The sequence below is a fragment of the Cygnus olor genome, chromosome 1, assembly GCF_009769625.2.
Source record: "Cygnus olor isolate bCygOlo1 chromosome 1, bCygOlo1.pri.v2, whole genome shotgun sequence".
Classification (NCBI taxonomy): Eukaryota; Metazoa; Chordata; class Aves; order Anseriformes; family Anatidae; genus Cygnus; species Cygnus olor.
Genome location: NC_049169.1, coordinates 185300259 through 185315364, shown reverse-complemented (window position 1 = coordinate 185315364; position 15106 = coordinate 185300259). Strand labels below are relative to the sequence as shown.

The following is a 15106-nucleotide window of genomic DNA, read 5'->3' as shown; positions in this document are numbered from 1 at the left end:
TTTGTGTATCATGCTCTATTGGCTTGATTCTCCTTTGCCCAGACAACCAAAAATTGTATTGAAACTCACCAGGTTTTACACAAAGATCACACAAAAAAAGCACATATTAGGCTTAACCATTAAATAGGAGGATTTTACTTGTGTATATTTTCTTGAGTCAATACAAGGACAGCAAGTCACCTAAAATAACTTTGCAAACACTGATTAAATGAGTGCATGAGTGCATTTCAATATCCATTCTCCATTTTGGCATTGCAGAGCATGTGAATGTATTGAATTTTCATATTTTTTAGAAAACAGTTTAAATGTGAATTGACACAGTTAACCACCAAATCAAGTCCTGATCTTGGCTGGAATGGAACAACACTCATCCAAAATAGTTTCTACCCCTCAGCCCCTAGTGCATTTGTTTCCCTTTCACAATGACGTTGTTTAGTATTTCCCATTGACTTAAACAATCTTCCCCTGAAAAATTAAACAAACAAGCCAAGAGAATGTGAAACACACAAACTAACAGCAAATTAGGAGATCAGGATTTTCTTTTCCTGATGATAATTTTACCTGTTTTGCAAGGTAACCCCATATTTTTCAATTCAGTTAATTTCCATAAGCGTAACAACAGGAACTCAGTTAGTAGCCAAAAGATCCTCCAAGCGTTGGGGCAGAACAGAAAAAGAAATGAGCAGATCCTTAACAAAAGGCATTTCAGCTTGCTTGCTGCACAAGAACTCTGTCAACAGAAGTATGTGTGAGAATCCCTGGGGCTAAAACAGCCTTCTGCAAGCACTGGCCAAATTATTCACAGAAAAAGACAGAAAAAAAAGGAGAGAAAAAAAAAAAAAGTAAGGAGAGATCATAAGCATGCTTCGCAGGATCACCAGGCACTTCTAAAAATAGTGTGACCTCATTCCTCACATTGTGCCAGACCTGAACATTGTGCTCTGCTTTATCACCTGGAGCACCTGGAGCCAGGTTCCCAGTGCACACACTCTGCGTACTGTCAGGTTTTGGAAAGGGAGGCTACGAAATGCCTTTTGATATAATAATTCCAATATAAAGGAATACCAAAATTAGCTTTCCATGTCACTTTGCAAATTCTAATTATTGTTTGTCTATGCTTCTTCAACACCTACATTTTCTACCAAGGCTTCACAAGTCTTCCTTTTTATGTATATTGGTGGGATCATGGTTTGCAGACAGACTTTTGCATGCAATGCAAAATGGAGCTATAGTGTAGGCTACAGTGTAATCACACTGGACATGCGAGTTTCCAAGTGTGATTACAAACCAGTTATTTGCAAATCTAGCCTGCAAAGGGAAAGGATGAATTGCCATTGGAAATATGGGGCTAGAGGACTGCCGAGTTATAGTGTAATTTTGGATGTCTTTTTGTATATTGCTTTGATCAAAGCAAACAGCAAAAATGCAGAAGCTGCAACACTCTTCTGCTCGTGTAATGGCTCCTGCCTGCCAACAGCAGCAGGTGACATTTTTAACCTTGAAATATCCAGAAGCACTTCACAGATGCTGCCAAATCTACGTCCCTCCTGACTCATTTCAGTGAGTGAGCGCTTAGATGTTGGTTCCTCTTACACCTCGTGCACCTGATTGCCTTCACTGAAGTTAAGCAGTATTTCAGTCAGCAAAGAATCTGGCATATTTATGAATGAGTCACTCAGCAAATGAAGCCATATATCGAGGCAATCATCTTACAGAAATTACTTTATATGACAGTTCAGTGAGGCTTGTCTCAGCTTAGAAGTGTTTATGGTCCCAGGACAGCTGCAACACCAAGCCTTCCCTTTAGCTTTGCTGTGTCTGTCCCCACCTCCACTCTAACAGAAGATCATTTTGCATTGTCAACAAAAGAAAAATATCTTCTCAAATTCAATAAACTACAATGATAAAGAGACATTCTGCTATTGTAGTTGGGCCTACATTCACGGCTGTCTCAGGTGCATTAGTTACAGATGTGCTGCTTTCCAGCCACCATCTTCACTGATGTGTCTGCATTGGCTGGACCTTCTCCCAACATAGAGGAGGGGAAGACTGAATTGAATCCAGTCAAGGTACTAACATCCTGACATTGTCCTGACTGACTTGTGTTTTGGTCCCAACCAGCATCATCAACACCACTGTCACGGTCAGCTTACCACGAAGTGGAACAGTGGCTTCTTCATGACAAAGGTGATCAATTACCTTCTGTAACACAACTCAGGGAGTTTCTAAGAATTTAGATGGACGCTGAGTCCTAGTCAGTTTACATAATGTGGGCCTTGGCTTTGCAAATTGTTCTGCTGTGTGCAGACTGTGCCCTGAGTGGTTACAATCCTGAGCAAAATCAATGAGCAAAATCAACCAGCAAAGCGAAGGGCTGGGCAAGCCCCAGGAAAAGTCTCATAACTGTTGCACACCTGATTGCTTCCTTGCAAAAGAAGGTACTGAAGAGGAGTCAGGTATGAATGGTGAACTGAGGGTTTATGTCTCTCTGCACATGAATGATGTATCTGTAAAGAGTAAGATCCTTCCTTCTGCCACTAGGCTTATTTTAGCATTGCATTCAATTATTTTTTTTCTCTAATCCCTATTCTGCCTTAAATATTTTGTCTTGCACCTATGAAAAGCAGAATCAAGCTTCTGATGAGATATTGGCCTGAGGTTGTTTGACTACGTGCTTTTAGAAGGCAATTTCAAGTGATTTAAGATTACAACTGAACTACCTGAGACATGGGGCTTGATGTGGAGTCGCTGAAAATCCTAATGCTCACAGAAGAATCAAAGAGAGAAAGAATCAAAGAGAAGAAGGGGTGAAAGCTGTGTACACATGCATGCGTATGCATTATCTGTAATCTGTGTTATTAAATAAAACTAGAAATTTATTATACACTGCCCTTGAATACTTTGGCTTTGTTTTTATATGACCAGTGCAATCCACATGAAACAGGAAAGGCAGCCAGTCATACGCAGACACTGTTCATAAACAGAGGCCCCAAAATGAACCAACACCTAATAAATACTTTAAAAATAACACTGGATAAACCACATAGGGGAAGAAAAAAAAAAAAGAAAGAAAGATTGTCTCCCTTCAGGTTGAGGTTCTTGGCATCAGTAAAATCCTAGCTCTTCATCTAAGTAGCCAATCCAGACCAAAGTCAGGAAACAGCCTTTCAGCAAGCAAAGACACACAGGTCTCCCTCCAGTTTAAATACCAGCTCTGTTTCTTTAGCCTGTAAAGTGAATTCCATTACATATGTTCATGGGATGCTCAATAGACTGGCTGGAAATGAATCTTCATTTTGCACAAGAGGGAAGAAGCTGGAAGAAACATTTTCTTATGCTGGAGGATATTTATATTAAGATGGACAACCTAAGGGTAATATTCACACCTTTAAATATCTTTTTAAGCAGATGAAAGAGAAAAAAACATAAGACACCCACCTCACCCTACAGGTTACAAAAGAAACAAGCAAGTAGCTTGTTTTTTTTTCTTGTTTTTTTTTTTTTTTTTTTTTTTGGACTTAGTTCTTGTCTATCGAAAGCTATATATCAGCACAAAATTCAAAATTGTTCTTCACAACAGTCTGCAAGTGGATATACTTTGGGTGGCTTCCAAAATTGCCCTCTTCCATCTGACAAATCTCTGCTGGACGTGTAACACTCTTCAGCAGCAAAAGACACTGGAAAATGGCGGTTATTTTGGCATTTTATAGGGGCAGAGGCTGGTATAGATCTGTGTTTATTGTAGGGTTCGTAATTCTGTAATAATGAAAGAAATAGAGTTCCTTAAAATTATTTGCTTCTTTGAAGAAGGAAAACATATCATTGCCTTTGGTGCTTTCATGGGAATTTATCAGTTCCTATTAATTTCACTTATTATTATCCACCATCTGTGTATAAAGAATGTGAAGCTTGTGTCTACTGTGACCACACAGGCAGAAGAGATGTAAACAGGAATTAAAGTTTTTTATCACATGAAGGCATGTCTTAGTCACATTTCATCCTCCATCCATAAGAATTGTTTTGTTTGATTTACTGATTGTCATGATTGAATTTACACAAAGAACCGAGGAGACAGAGGCTTCAACAGGCATCATAACTGAAGGTCAACACTTATTTTTATAAGCTGAACTGTTCTTACTAATTCTATTTATGGAGGAGTTGCATTTCATTGGAAACATCCACGCCTTTCCCCCTACCCACTGGTTTCTCATTAATAGGGATGAGCCAATGACCTTAAGCAAACCAACCCCACAGCCCTTCATTTTCCCATAATCTTTTGGCTTCCCCCAATAGCTCCAACAACTTGCAATGACTCTTCAGTGCTCTGCTTTTGCTTCAAGCTTCCCTTACAACAGCAAGTCAAATTTCAAGTCCTGATCCTGATCTTTAGTCCTTTCTATGCCTTGACTCTTGCTTCAGCTCCCTGCCCTGGCAAAGCTTGGCTGGGCCCATCCAAGCACAGGGGGAGGGAGGCTCCCCAGCATCAAGGTTTAGTGCTCTCAGCTCCTGAGAAACCACAGTAAATAAAAATCCCACTTGCTGTTTTCTGAGCAAAGTATAAACAGAAAAATAACTCATAAGACACAGTGTTTGGGAAAATACTAGGCTCAGGCCTCTGCAGAAATTCCCAGCCAGCTGTAAGCCAACGAGCCTGGATGTATTAGAATGAGTCATGGATATATTGAGTCCAGAGGAGGGCCATGAGGATGATCAGAGGGCTGGAGCACCTCTCCTATGGAGACAGGCTGAGGGAGCTGGGGTTGTTCAGCCTGGAGAAGAGAAGGCCCCAGGGAGACCTCACTGCGGCCTTCCAGTACCTAAAGGGGGCCTGCAGGAACGCTGGGGAGGGACTCTTTGTCAGGGGGTGCAGAGATAGGCCAAGGGGTAATGGCTTTAAACTGAAAGAGGGTAGGTTTAGATTAGATATAAGGAAGAAATTCTTCCCTCAGAGGGTGGTGAGACCCTGGCACAGGCTGCCCAGAGAAGCTGTGACTGCCCCATCCCTGGAATGGGGTTCAAGGCCAGGCTGGATGGGCCTTGGGCAGCTGCCAGTTCAGAGGGTGTGAGACGCCTCCAAGTCCTCCTGTATGGGTGGATGTGGTAGGCCAGCTGGGTATCTCAAAGGGCACTGGCAGACACCTGGATGTAGGCACTTCTTCAGGCAAATGAATTGTACCTTCAGCAGTCTTAGTAGGCTATTCAAAAAATGTAACTTCAAGCACCTAATTTTGGTGACAAATTCAAGAGACTCAGATAAGAGCTGCTACCTTTTTTTTGCCTTTATAAGAAGACTGTTTGTTCTTAATGCACACACCTAAATTCAGCTGGTATAAGTACTCAATTGGGAAAAAAAAAAAAAAAAAGAAGAATTAACGTGTGTATGAGTCTCCTGGTGAAGAAAAGAAGCTCCTGCAGGAAGCCAAATTGATCAAAACTGTCAGCAGCTCTCTGCTTTGTAAGGACCTGTATCTGTACCACAGTATGTTATTATGGAAAGTTTTAAGGCTAAATCAGAACACACTCTGAAAACAAACACGAGCAAGTGCTTTAGTGCCATGTGTGTTAAATCAGTTTGTGGCATTTCAGCTCCCCGGGTTTGTACTACTATCAGTCTTCTAAAGTTTCTGCAGAGTTTTGGCAGCAGGCTACATTTCTGAGTTGAAATACGCTGCTTAATGCAAGGCTGGTAAACAGCTTGAATAGGCAAGGCTTTGATTTATGAACTGCATCAATATGGTAATGAGGATGTTGGCTGGGCAATTAGTTTTAAATTGTATAAGCTCACACTAGCTCTTGTTATTATGAGTACAAGGGTTTGTCAGAACACCTTCGAGTTCAGTATTGCAGAATCCTCTGGTGTCTCTATACCTATTAGACCAGAACTGTAGGAAATTAAAGCTCCTGCTACACCATCTGAATCCAATATCATGAAACCATTTGTATGAAAATATCAGCAGTAAATAGATGCATCCATTTAAAATGTTACTTTACACGCTTTTTTTTTTTTTTTTTTCCATCCCCAAAATGGCTTTAGACTCCAGCAATGTCTTTATCATCCTCTTTAATCAGTGTCTGTAATGAATGCTAAAGAAATGGTGACCCTACAATAAATGCCTATTACTACAAAGGCTGTGCCGGAGGGCAGACTCCTCCTCTTAAGATCTGCTTGGTGCATGAGATATAAATGGCAGCGATGGAGGACTGTGTCAGCTGCAATGAAGATAAGTTATTTTAGGGGAAGCTAAAGTTATTTTGGAGGAACCTCTTGTGACCTCTATATGTATGTGCATTATGGCCAACAGGAATCCAGCACAGTCCATTTCTATAGAAGAGAATGACACTCATGAGTTTGCATTTTTCACTCAGCAAAGGAAGAACTCTCTTTATCTTGCTTTCCATCTCCCCAAAATCAGAGGATACATTTAGTTTTGGCTAAGCAATACTTCTCTGGTAAAAGAACTCTTTCCTCAAAATCGACATGTTTTTGATGGATGAACCAATACATTTTGTTCAATCTGAAAAAAAAGAAATTAATTTATGCTGGGGACTTTTTACTTCTTTTGAGTAATCTATTTATTTTTTCAGAGCCTTCAGAAGAAATATACAAAGTATTCAGATGAATATTTAAGTATTTTCAACCACTATATTTCTTGCTTCCTCACATTTTTTTTTTTTACTTTACTAATTATTCAGTTCTCGTAGTTCTTTTGAATTATTAATCTTTTGGGTAAGTTTATGTTTTTTTCCTTTTTTCCAGAAAAAACGGGCAAAGTCAAAATACCGAGCGATACTTTAGTGACAGCTGCTTTAGAGGTGTCCAAAATCTTATTTATGTACAGAAGGAAGCATATCTTAAGCCAAGGTGCATATTTGAGGCCTGAATTGTTATTTTGAATAAATTCCCTGTTTGCCTTTCTGGCCTTTGGTTATTTTTTCTCCTCCCTTTTGAGATCTTCCAGTAATTAGTTATTACTAATCTGTTTACCAGTTTCAGTTCTTAAATTCCAGATTTCTACTTACTGAGATTTCTTACTTTGTTGGCAAGATTAAAGGGATTTATGGTATCAGATGATTTTTTCCCATAGAGGGGGATCCTTTTAGACTTTTTTGAAAAACTCAAACTAGACTTTTCAAATGGTGTAAATGTAGTTTAGAGATATCTAAACTGGCTCTATGTTTCTTAGCTTAGGTCTCAAAAGTAAGAAGCAGTGGAGCTGAGGTATATGGCTGTGATACACCTTGCTTGTTGTATCCAAAGAGTTAACCCAGAGATCTTTACATGGCACGTGCAATAAATGTATGCCAAGTTCAGAGGCCATTTTTGAAGCTCTTCTCTAGACTTCCCATAATTATTATTTTTTTAATGCCATATATTTCTCCTGTGAGACTCCCTCTTATTTTCTTTTCAGCTTTCCTCTGTGCAGAATTAAACTTCTTTGGATACTTCCACATGACTCTGTCATGACCAAATAACCACCCCATCGTGAAAAAATGTGAAATCCACTGGAGGATACCACTAGAAATTTTAAAGAGCTCACTATGCCTGAGGCATAATCCACAAATAAAGAATGAGCTTTTTTTTTTTTTTTTTCCCACAAAGAAATTTGGAGAGAAAAGAAAATCTGAAAATCTCACTTTATATGCAGACTAAAAGGTATGTGAAGCAAAAATGCAGGAAATTTCTTAACTTTTTTTTCCTGATTTTCCTTTCCTACATAAGCCATTTCTTTACAACTCGCAATAAATAGAAACAAAAGATATGTAAAAATCTTAATAAGAGGGGATGCCCACTGCCTGGCAGGATGAAGCTCGTACAGAACATGCAATTCAGGCAATCCAATTCCCATGGAAGCATACTATTGATAAAAACTTTGTTGCAGAGCCCTTTACCTAGGCAGAATAGCTATTTCCAGGTTCTATGCAATGTACAAGCATTCAGTCAAATGGTCAGCATCCGCTTCTCAGTAGCCAATGGCCTCTGCAGCCCTTTGAAATATATTAACCTCTGAGATAAATGGTTTCTTTCATCCTCTCTTTTACAAGTACAAAGTGTGTTGTGTTAATGGGAGAGAGATTTTTGTTCATTTGGAGTACTGCAGATGACAGTCATTAATTCAGAAATCAGAGAGGAGCAAAATTAGTAAGGTTTTTCCCTTGAGACATGAAAAGGACTTGTTGCCTTGAGTGAGCTTCAGAAGTGCTGGAAATTCAGTTTCTTTATTCATTCTGTCTTTATTCATTAAAAACGCTTGTGTGTTAATTTGTGCATATTACATGTACTTACACAGAGAATCTATTATGGTTCAGCATGCTAAAGGTCTGTCAGAAAACCAATTTTTCATGGGTATAAAACCCAGCCACAGTAAGTCATACCAGGCAAAGTGCTGGCATATATTTGTCATGCTAGATATAGAATCTTTTTTAACAATGATGAGTAATCACCACATTGGTAATTTTTAGCTAAAAAGCAGAAAAACAAGTAACTATGTATATTTGATGATTTCATTAGCTTTCTGGTCAAGCATGTGGTAGAACAAATGCTCTGGGTCTGTAATCCCTCCTCTCCCTATCACTTACTAATGCTCCACGCAATTTAAGGCCCAAGTTTGTGGTATTTTCATTGCAAAATGTCTTAAGAGGGATTGATCTGAAAGAGTTAAGGCCCTCTTATTTTGGAAAGTATCACTACTACCAAAGTGCGCATCTCCAAGGGGACTCTGAAGGGGTCATTTGTCTAACGATAAAAATTTTCATTTCAAAACACAAAGCTCTATTTTGGCTGTTTTTTAAAACATTTTAGTCCCCAACTGTTCCTAAGAGAAGCTTAAAAATTGCAAGAGGCTGTAATTAATGCAATGTTAGCTCCCTGAGCCAAAGTGATGACAGAGGGAAGCTGCTCTGTGAAATACGGACTTCCTGGCACACCTCAGCAAGGCATAAATTGCAAACAACCCGAGCTGGGAACAGCAGCAGTGACAAGAAACAGGGATGTCACCAACTTCACCCACCAGCATGAGCACCTCTCGCTGGTGGGCCCTCACTGCTGACAGGTCTCTCGCTGCCACCTCCCTCGTTCTTTAAACTGCAGCAAATGAACATTGGTTGGGTTTTCGGTGGACGGGGAACAAGGATTTGGTCTTGTTAACTTTTCATCACCACAATTGTGTGAACATGGGGCAGTGCCTGTGACCACAAAGGTGTGTTGTTAGCCCCAATGCCGCGTTGCATTAGTCAAGGCCAGCTGGGCCAAATGATGCCCAAATGGCAGAGGAAAAGAAGTTGCTCTCAGGCTTTCTTGGGAAGGATAAAGCCCTGTGTAGAAAACAAAGCAAAGGAAGTGCAGTGAGTGGGAAATTAGCCATGCCATTTTTCAAACACATACATCCTCAGGGCTCCAGCAAACCCTGGAATAACTGTGCTCTGAGCTGAGGAGATATGCTGCACAATAACAAATAAATGGGTAGATGAGCATTTGTATGTATTTAAAATGATTGTTTCTCCAGCAGGTGAAAATTATCTAACTCACAGCCAGATTGTGTAGAGATACACAAAAAATTATAACACTTCCCTTAAATTCCTTATATTCAGAACAACATATATCAGCCATTTTTCTATCTCATTTTAACCTATTATTTTTATGTCCTGAAAACCTAAAATCACATACACCAATGGTATAATGGAACATATGTAAATACTCACACAAGAACTCTGCTTGTTAGAGATTTTCGGATGTACCCTACATGTGCTTGTTACAACGCATGACTTTCATCATCCCTTTAACTCATTGGGAGGGCTGTAATGATTTTAGATTCCTAGGAGTTGCCATTGCAGTCAGAGATTGACAAGTATCAGACTGAGAGCTGCCTACACACCTTCATCTTGTTCCCACTGAAAATATACATGATAATATAGTTTTCCTTACATGATCCTACAGTTTTGTAGCCTGGGGTTTCTTGCTTCATCCTGCACATGCGACAGGCGATGAAAGGGGTGTCAATATAGCAAAGGCAGTGGTAAAATACGACATGTTAACTTAGTGTGTGCTTTTGAGTGAGATGCTTACGTCAACTTGCATAATTGTGCAAAAGGCTGAGGTTTCCTTTGATATTAATATGGTACCTACCTGGCAACATTAGATTTGTAGTGAATTCTTGTCTTAGATCTTTCAGTTAAGGAAAGAAATGTTAACTTGCATAAACAATTCCAAAGATACTTGAAAGTATCTTAAACAAACACCATACCAGTGACGGTGCAGGCAACTAGGAGGTTTTTACGAGCTTCTACCTGAGATATTGCTGAGTTTCCTTTTCTCAGAGAAAGATGTGGAGTGCCAGTGAGCATACATGTTTACGGCCACAAAGCTCCCTCACTGATCCCTCACTCCATTTCCCTATGTAAAGGAGAAATGTGGGAGAACTGCAGTGTCTACTATTGACCTGCACTAACCAGCCTCAAGGCTGAAGACAGTGTCAGTATTCTGGGTGTCCAAAATAAATCTTTCAGCTATGAACCACCACCAATGCAAGCAAGATGTAACATTGGCCTACTACCTATGTACTACTATTGATAAGAAATCAGTATTTCAGAGTTTAAATGCTGTTGCAGAAATGCCTGCCCACCACACTGTGAAAGTGGTATTTTAAGGGGTAACTAGTATTGAAAAGACAACCAGGAAAGGTCCCTCACATGTCCACACAATGTTACCTCAAATCAACAGTTGTGCAGCAAGATTTCCATTTACTCCGATGAAAATGATGCCAATTTCAAGATTTTCAAAATTCTCCTTTTCCATTTTCTTCCAGAAAATTTTACAGGTTTATTTTGTGCAGCATCTTCTGTGCAGTGTGCATTGCATTAGTGCGTATTTCAGGAGCTTCTGATAAACTGGAATAAAATGACTGAGGATAAGCAGTCAAATATCTGCACACCTGATACAAATTCAGCAGTGCTGCAAGTGTAAAAACAGAGTGGACCCTCTAAAACCTAGTGTGACTCTGAGGACTTTCTAAACACAGGGTACTTCTACATTTAACCATGATCAGTGGCCAAGGCTGAATTAAGTGCATTTGATGTTTTTCCTCTCCCAAAAGATATGTGACAAATCATTCCTCGTAAAAGTGCAGAGGAGCTTAGCCCTTGAAGAAGCACCTGACAGACAGAAATGTCTCTTGCCCGGGGAATTGTCTGGGCTAACAGAGATAAACTGACCACTGGTGATGCAGAGAGAGGAGGCAACCACCTTCAGATGCTGAATTACAGGTGAAAAATGAGGCATTGTATGTTAGGTGTGCTTTAAAGCTGATTGATCTTCAGCGTTAAAACAATGAGAGATGGTTCAGTGTACTGTTTTGGAAACCTCGATTTTGGATCCTGTGCATCTTCCCTGATGTTCCTCACGCTCTCCCAGGCTAAAAGCCTTTCAGATTGAAAACATTGCCTCTAGAAATTCAGCAAATCTGAAAATATTGATCTTGCAGAATAAACTCAAAAAGCCTGCTACATTGGAATGTACATCTAGTTTTAGAGCTTAATTTATGCTGTCATTTCTTCTGATATTTACTAAACATTAGCTTTCCCTCTCTTCCAAGGTGTTTTTCTAAAAGCTAGAGCACTGTAGATATTACAGTTAGACATGTACCAACTACTGGGAGGGATGGAGATCTACAAACATTACTGGGCTGAAGGCATTGCAGTTCAGCATCTAACAAAGCTAGCTGAAGTGGGGATTGCAACTGTCTTCCTGCTATCAAAGTAACTTCACATCTTGATAGTAAAAGAGAGACTCTCAAAAGGACTGAAGAGAAAGTGAGTAAATGCAGTCATTATTCAGTAACACATCTTTCAACTTCCCAAAATCTTCTGTTTAATAAGCTACAAAAGACATTGAGCCGTAGAATTTGTGTACCTTTTCTATCCATCTTTTGCAGCATCTAGAAAGTTTTTTTCTTTATGGCTACCATTGTTAAGCCATAGTTTCCCATTCCACCTCTTCCTAGCAGTTAGCAGTAATGGTCTGTGCTCAAGGTAAGGCTAAGGACCAGAAGGGTGAAGCTATTATGGCACAAAGAGTTATATCAGTAAGAGATGTAACCGTATGACCACCTGCTACAGGGCTATGAAAAATCACGGAGTCAGAGTAAACAGAGAGGGGCTGAAACACAAAAAGAAGGAATTCCAGGCTTGTCCCAAAGTACTCCACCACAAAATCTAGTTGTTCAGCTCCATCTACCTAAACTTGTCCTCCACCAGCCCTTAGCATCCCATTCCCAGTTTTTTTTCCCCTTCTCGTTCTCTGTGTCTCCATTTCTCCTACCTATGGCAAACACGCTGGCGCTCTGGATGCTCCCCTCCTCTTGATGGGTGCTCTGCAGTGGCTGACACCTTGCAAGCAGGCACACGTGGCCTCGGCGAGGCAGGCAGGAGAGAGCTGCTCCCCTGCACACTCCATGACCTCCCATGGGCTGCTGGAGCATCCCTTTCAGGGCAGCGTGCAGGCAGCGAGGCGGCAGCTCTGCGTTCTGGCAAGCCCAGGCAGCTCTGCCTTTTGGCAAGACAAGTTGTCTGACTCCGGCGGTGCCCCGAGCATGCATTTGCAAACTTATCATACGTGAACAACACCTCTGGTATTAGGCCTTTTGTCCGTATCTTGACATGTAAAGTGAGGATAAAGAACCTGAGGAGCAGAATTGTCTGGTCAGTGGGAGAGGGATTTGGGGGAAGGCTCACGTGGACAGAAATGGAGGCTCATTTTTCTAGAGAAGCTTTACAATGAGGGTGAACATTGGTATTTCTGACATATATGTTACTTTGAGGGAATTGACACCTCACTGCTCCTAAGTGGCACTGGCAAAGTATGGCTGAGTTCATGCTCTGTGTTCACATGTGGAGTCCCCACCCAGCCCACCTTAGAGAGACTTTGAGTCTCAATGGGTCTGCTCTTATAAATAAAATGCAAAAATAAGAAGGAGCAAGCAGCAGGGCCTGAGGCTCTCCCTTACCAGGGATGTTCCTGTCTTACCAGGCTAAATACCCAAATCATCTTGACAGCTTTTGCCCTGTAAATCTCATCTGTTTCAGCAGGGAATTTAGTGCCAGACTGTGTGGCAGCCTGGTGGCTTCTGGACTTCGCTGGAAAGCAGGGGCAGTGTTTCGGATTGATGGTCGAGAAAGCAAATGTGCCAGCTCCTGGGCAGGTAGTTAAGGCAAGCAATGGAAAGCCTCTTCTGTTGCCAGTGGAGTTTCATCTCTTCTGGGTTAACAGATCTACCATACATGCCTTTAAGCAGAAAGTCTGTTCAGAAGTGTTTCCCATGAAACAGGGTCCTGCTTCTCAGCCTGGAATGCCAAGCATAGGTCATGTTGAGGTCTTGCCAAGATATGGGGACAGGAGGGCATGGAGGGGAACGCAACACCCCGACTCACACACTTTTACAGGACTGTCAGTGGGCTGGAGTGCTGGTTGCTGCTGCCTTTTGGTCTTGTGCTTAAATTCAAGACTTTTTGCAAACCAGGCCTGAGTTTACATAGCAGGCAGTCCAGCAGGTTCATTTTTAGACTTAAACCAGGATGGAAGCCAACAGATAGGCAACAGTGGTAGGCCAGGGGGTTAAAAGGGAGGATAGGGACATAAGGAAAACTAAAAAGTCGTCTTAAAGCAAAGATTCAGAAATGAAGGTGATGTGATGCACAAGATGATTCACAAGCAGCACTTTGGATTTATCTGGCATGCACGGGGAGCTTCCCTTTTAAAGGGAGCTAAAAATTTGTCAGTGTTACTGTTACAACAGAAGGGTAACTTTAGCCTCAGAATGCTGTTTTCTAACAATGCTGTCCTTCCTGATAAGGGAACACCAAAACTCATTCAGAGAAGAATTGAGATGCTGCCCAGAGGAATAATATGAATCATCTAAACCACTTGTACAACTCCCTCTGTCAATTTACTAAAAGCATCATATCTGCAGTTGCATCTGTGGTTTAGAAAATGCAGCCTAGGGCAGGATTACTCTTTTTCTTTTTTTTTTTTTTTGGCCACTATGTCAATACATAAAAAAAATAAAATAAATCCGGAGTGCTTTTAATACCATGTTGGCTGGGATTTAAAAATATCACTAGAATTCTCAAAACATAATTCTTGCTTCTCTGGATAACATCTCACAGAAAGACATGCTTCAACCCTCAGGATTTTAAAGCGATGAGATTTCTGCTTCTTCATTGCCTGTTTCAGTGACTCCTCCTTTGACGTCAAAGGAGTTGTGCCAATACAACAAAATGTTATTTATGTAATGGTAAGGCCAAGGCACCACATAAAGTATCGCTTCCTTGCTGTGAAAAGTGCAGTAGATTCACAGGAATGAATCCCTGCTGAAGAACTCATAGCCTATACCTCTGAGTAGCACACAACACAAATAACTACGGAAAGCACAAACAACTGTAGAGAAGTCAGATCATGATTAGCATAAAGAAACAGAAATATTGGCCAGCCAGCCCCTGGAGGCTCAGGAACCTGGCTGAGGGCTGTAGAAATACTGATCCATCACGGACTGTGAATTGCACAGCCGCATTGGGGGCATTTTTAAAAAGTGTTAAGGCCTTCTGAGATGTTCCATGGCACTAAAAATACATCAGAATGCTGTTGGGGGGTTTTGCTACCCTAAATTCAGGTGGAATCAAAAAGCAGAGAATAATTAGAATCATAAAATATTATATTTCAAATATTTTCAGTGATCTTGCTGGAGGACCACTTAACCAGTGGTTGGACTTACACTTTCTCTAGAGAAGTTTGACTTAGGGCAGGTTGGAAATACCCCACCCATCCAAATGACTTTAGCCATCTAAACTAAGTATTTTTAAAAGTGTTGAAAGGTTAATGCAACCCCATAGTTTTCTGCCGAGCATTTAAGTATCATTCTTTCTTCTAAGTAGATTTTCAGTTGGATTTGAAGAATAATGAACCGTTTGTTCTCAGACAGAAATTAATGAAAAGCCATTCATTCAAATGACAATAATTCCAGCCACTCAAGGCTATTTTCCATGTTTGTTCCTCTTTTCCAAGATAACACGGAGTACTAAAAAATACATATTCCATCACAGTTAGTGGGGAAAGGCC

General features: G+C 40.6%; 1 protein-coding gene across 2 annotated transcripts in view; it reads right to left on the bottom strand.

Annotated features, from left to right (window-relative positions):
• Positions 1 to 15106, bottom strand: part of STARD13 (StAR related lipid transfer domain containing 13) — a 296363-nt gene that overhangs the window by 255034 nt on the left and 26223 nt on the right. The window contains exon 1 of one of the 2 annotated variants that reach the window (XM_040543770.1): positions 562 to 756. The exons of the other annotated variant lie outside the window; for it this stretch is intronic. The gene's annotated coding sequence lies outside the window, so the exon portion shown is untranslated. Of the gene's footprint in view, positions 1 to 561; positions 757 to 15106 lie in introns of those variants that run through there. 2 annotated transcript variants of the gene reach the window in all.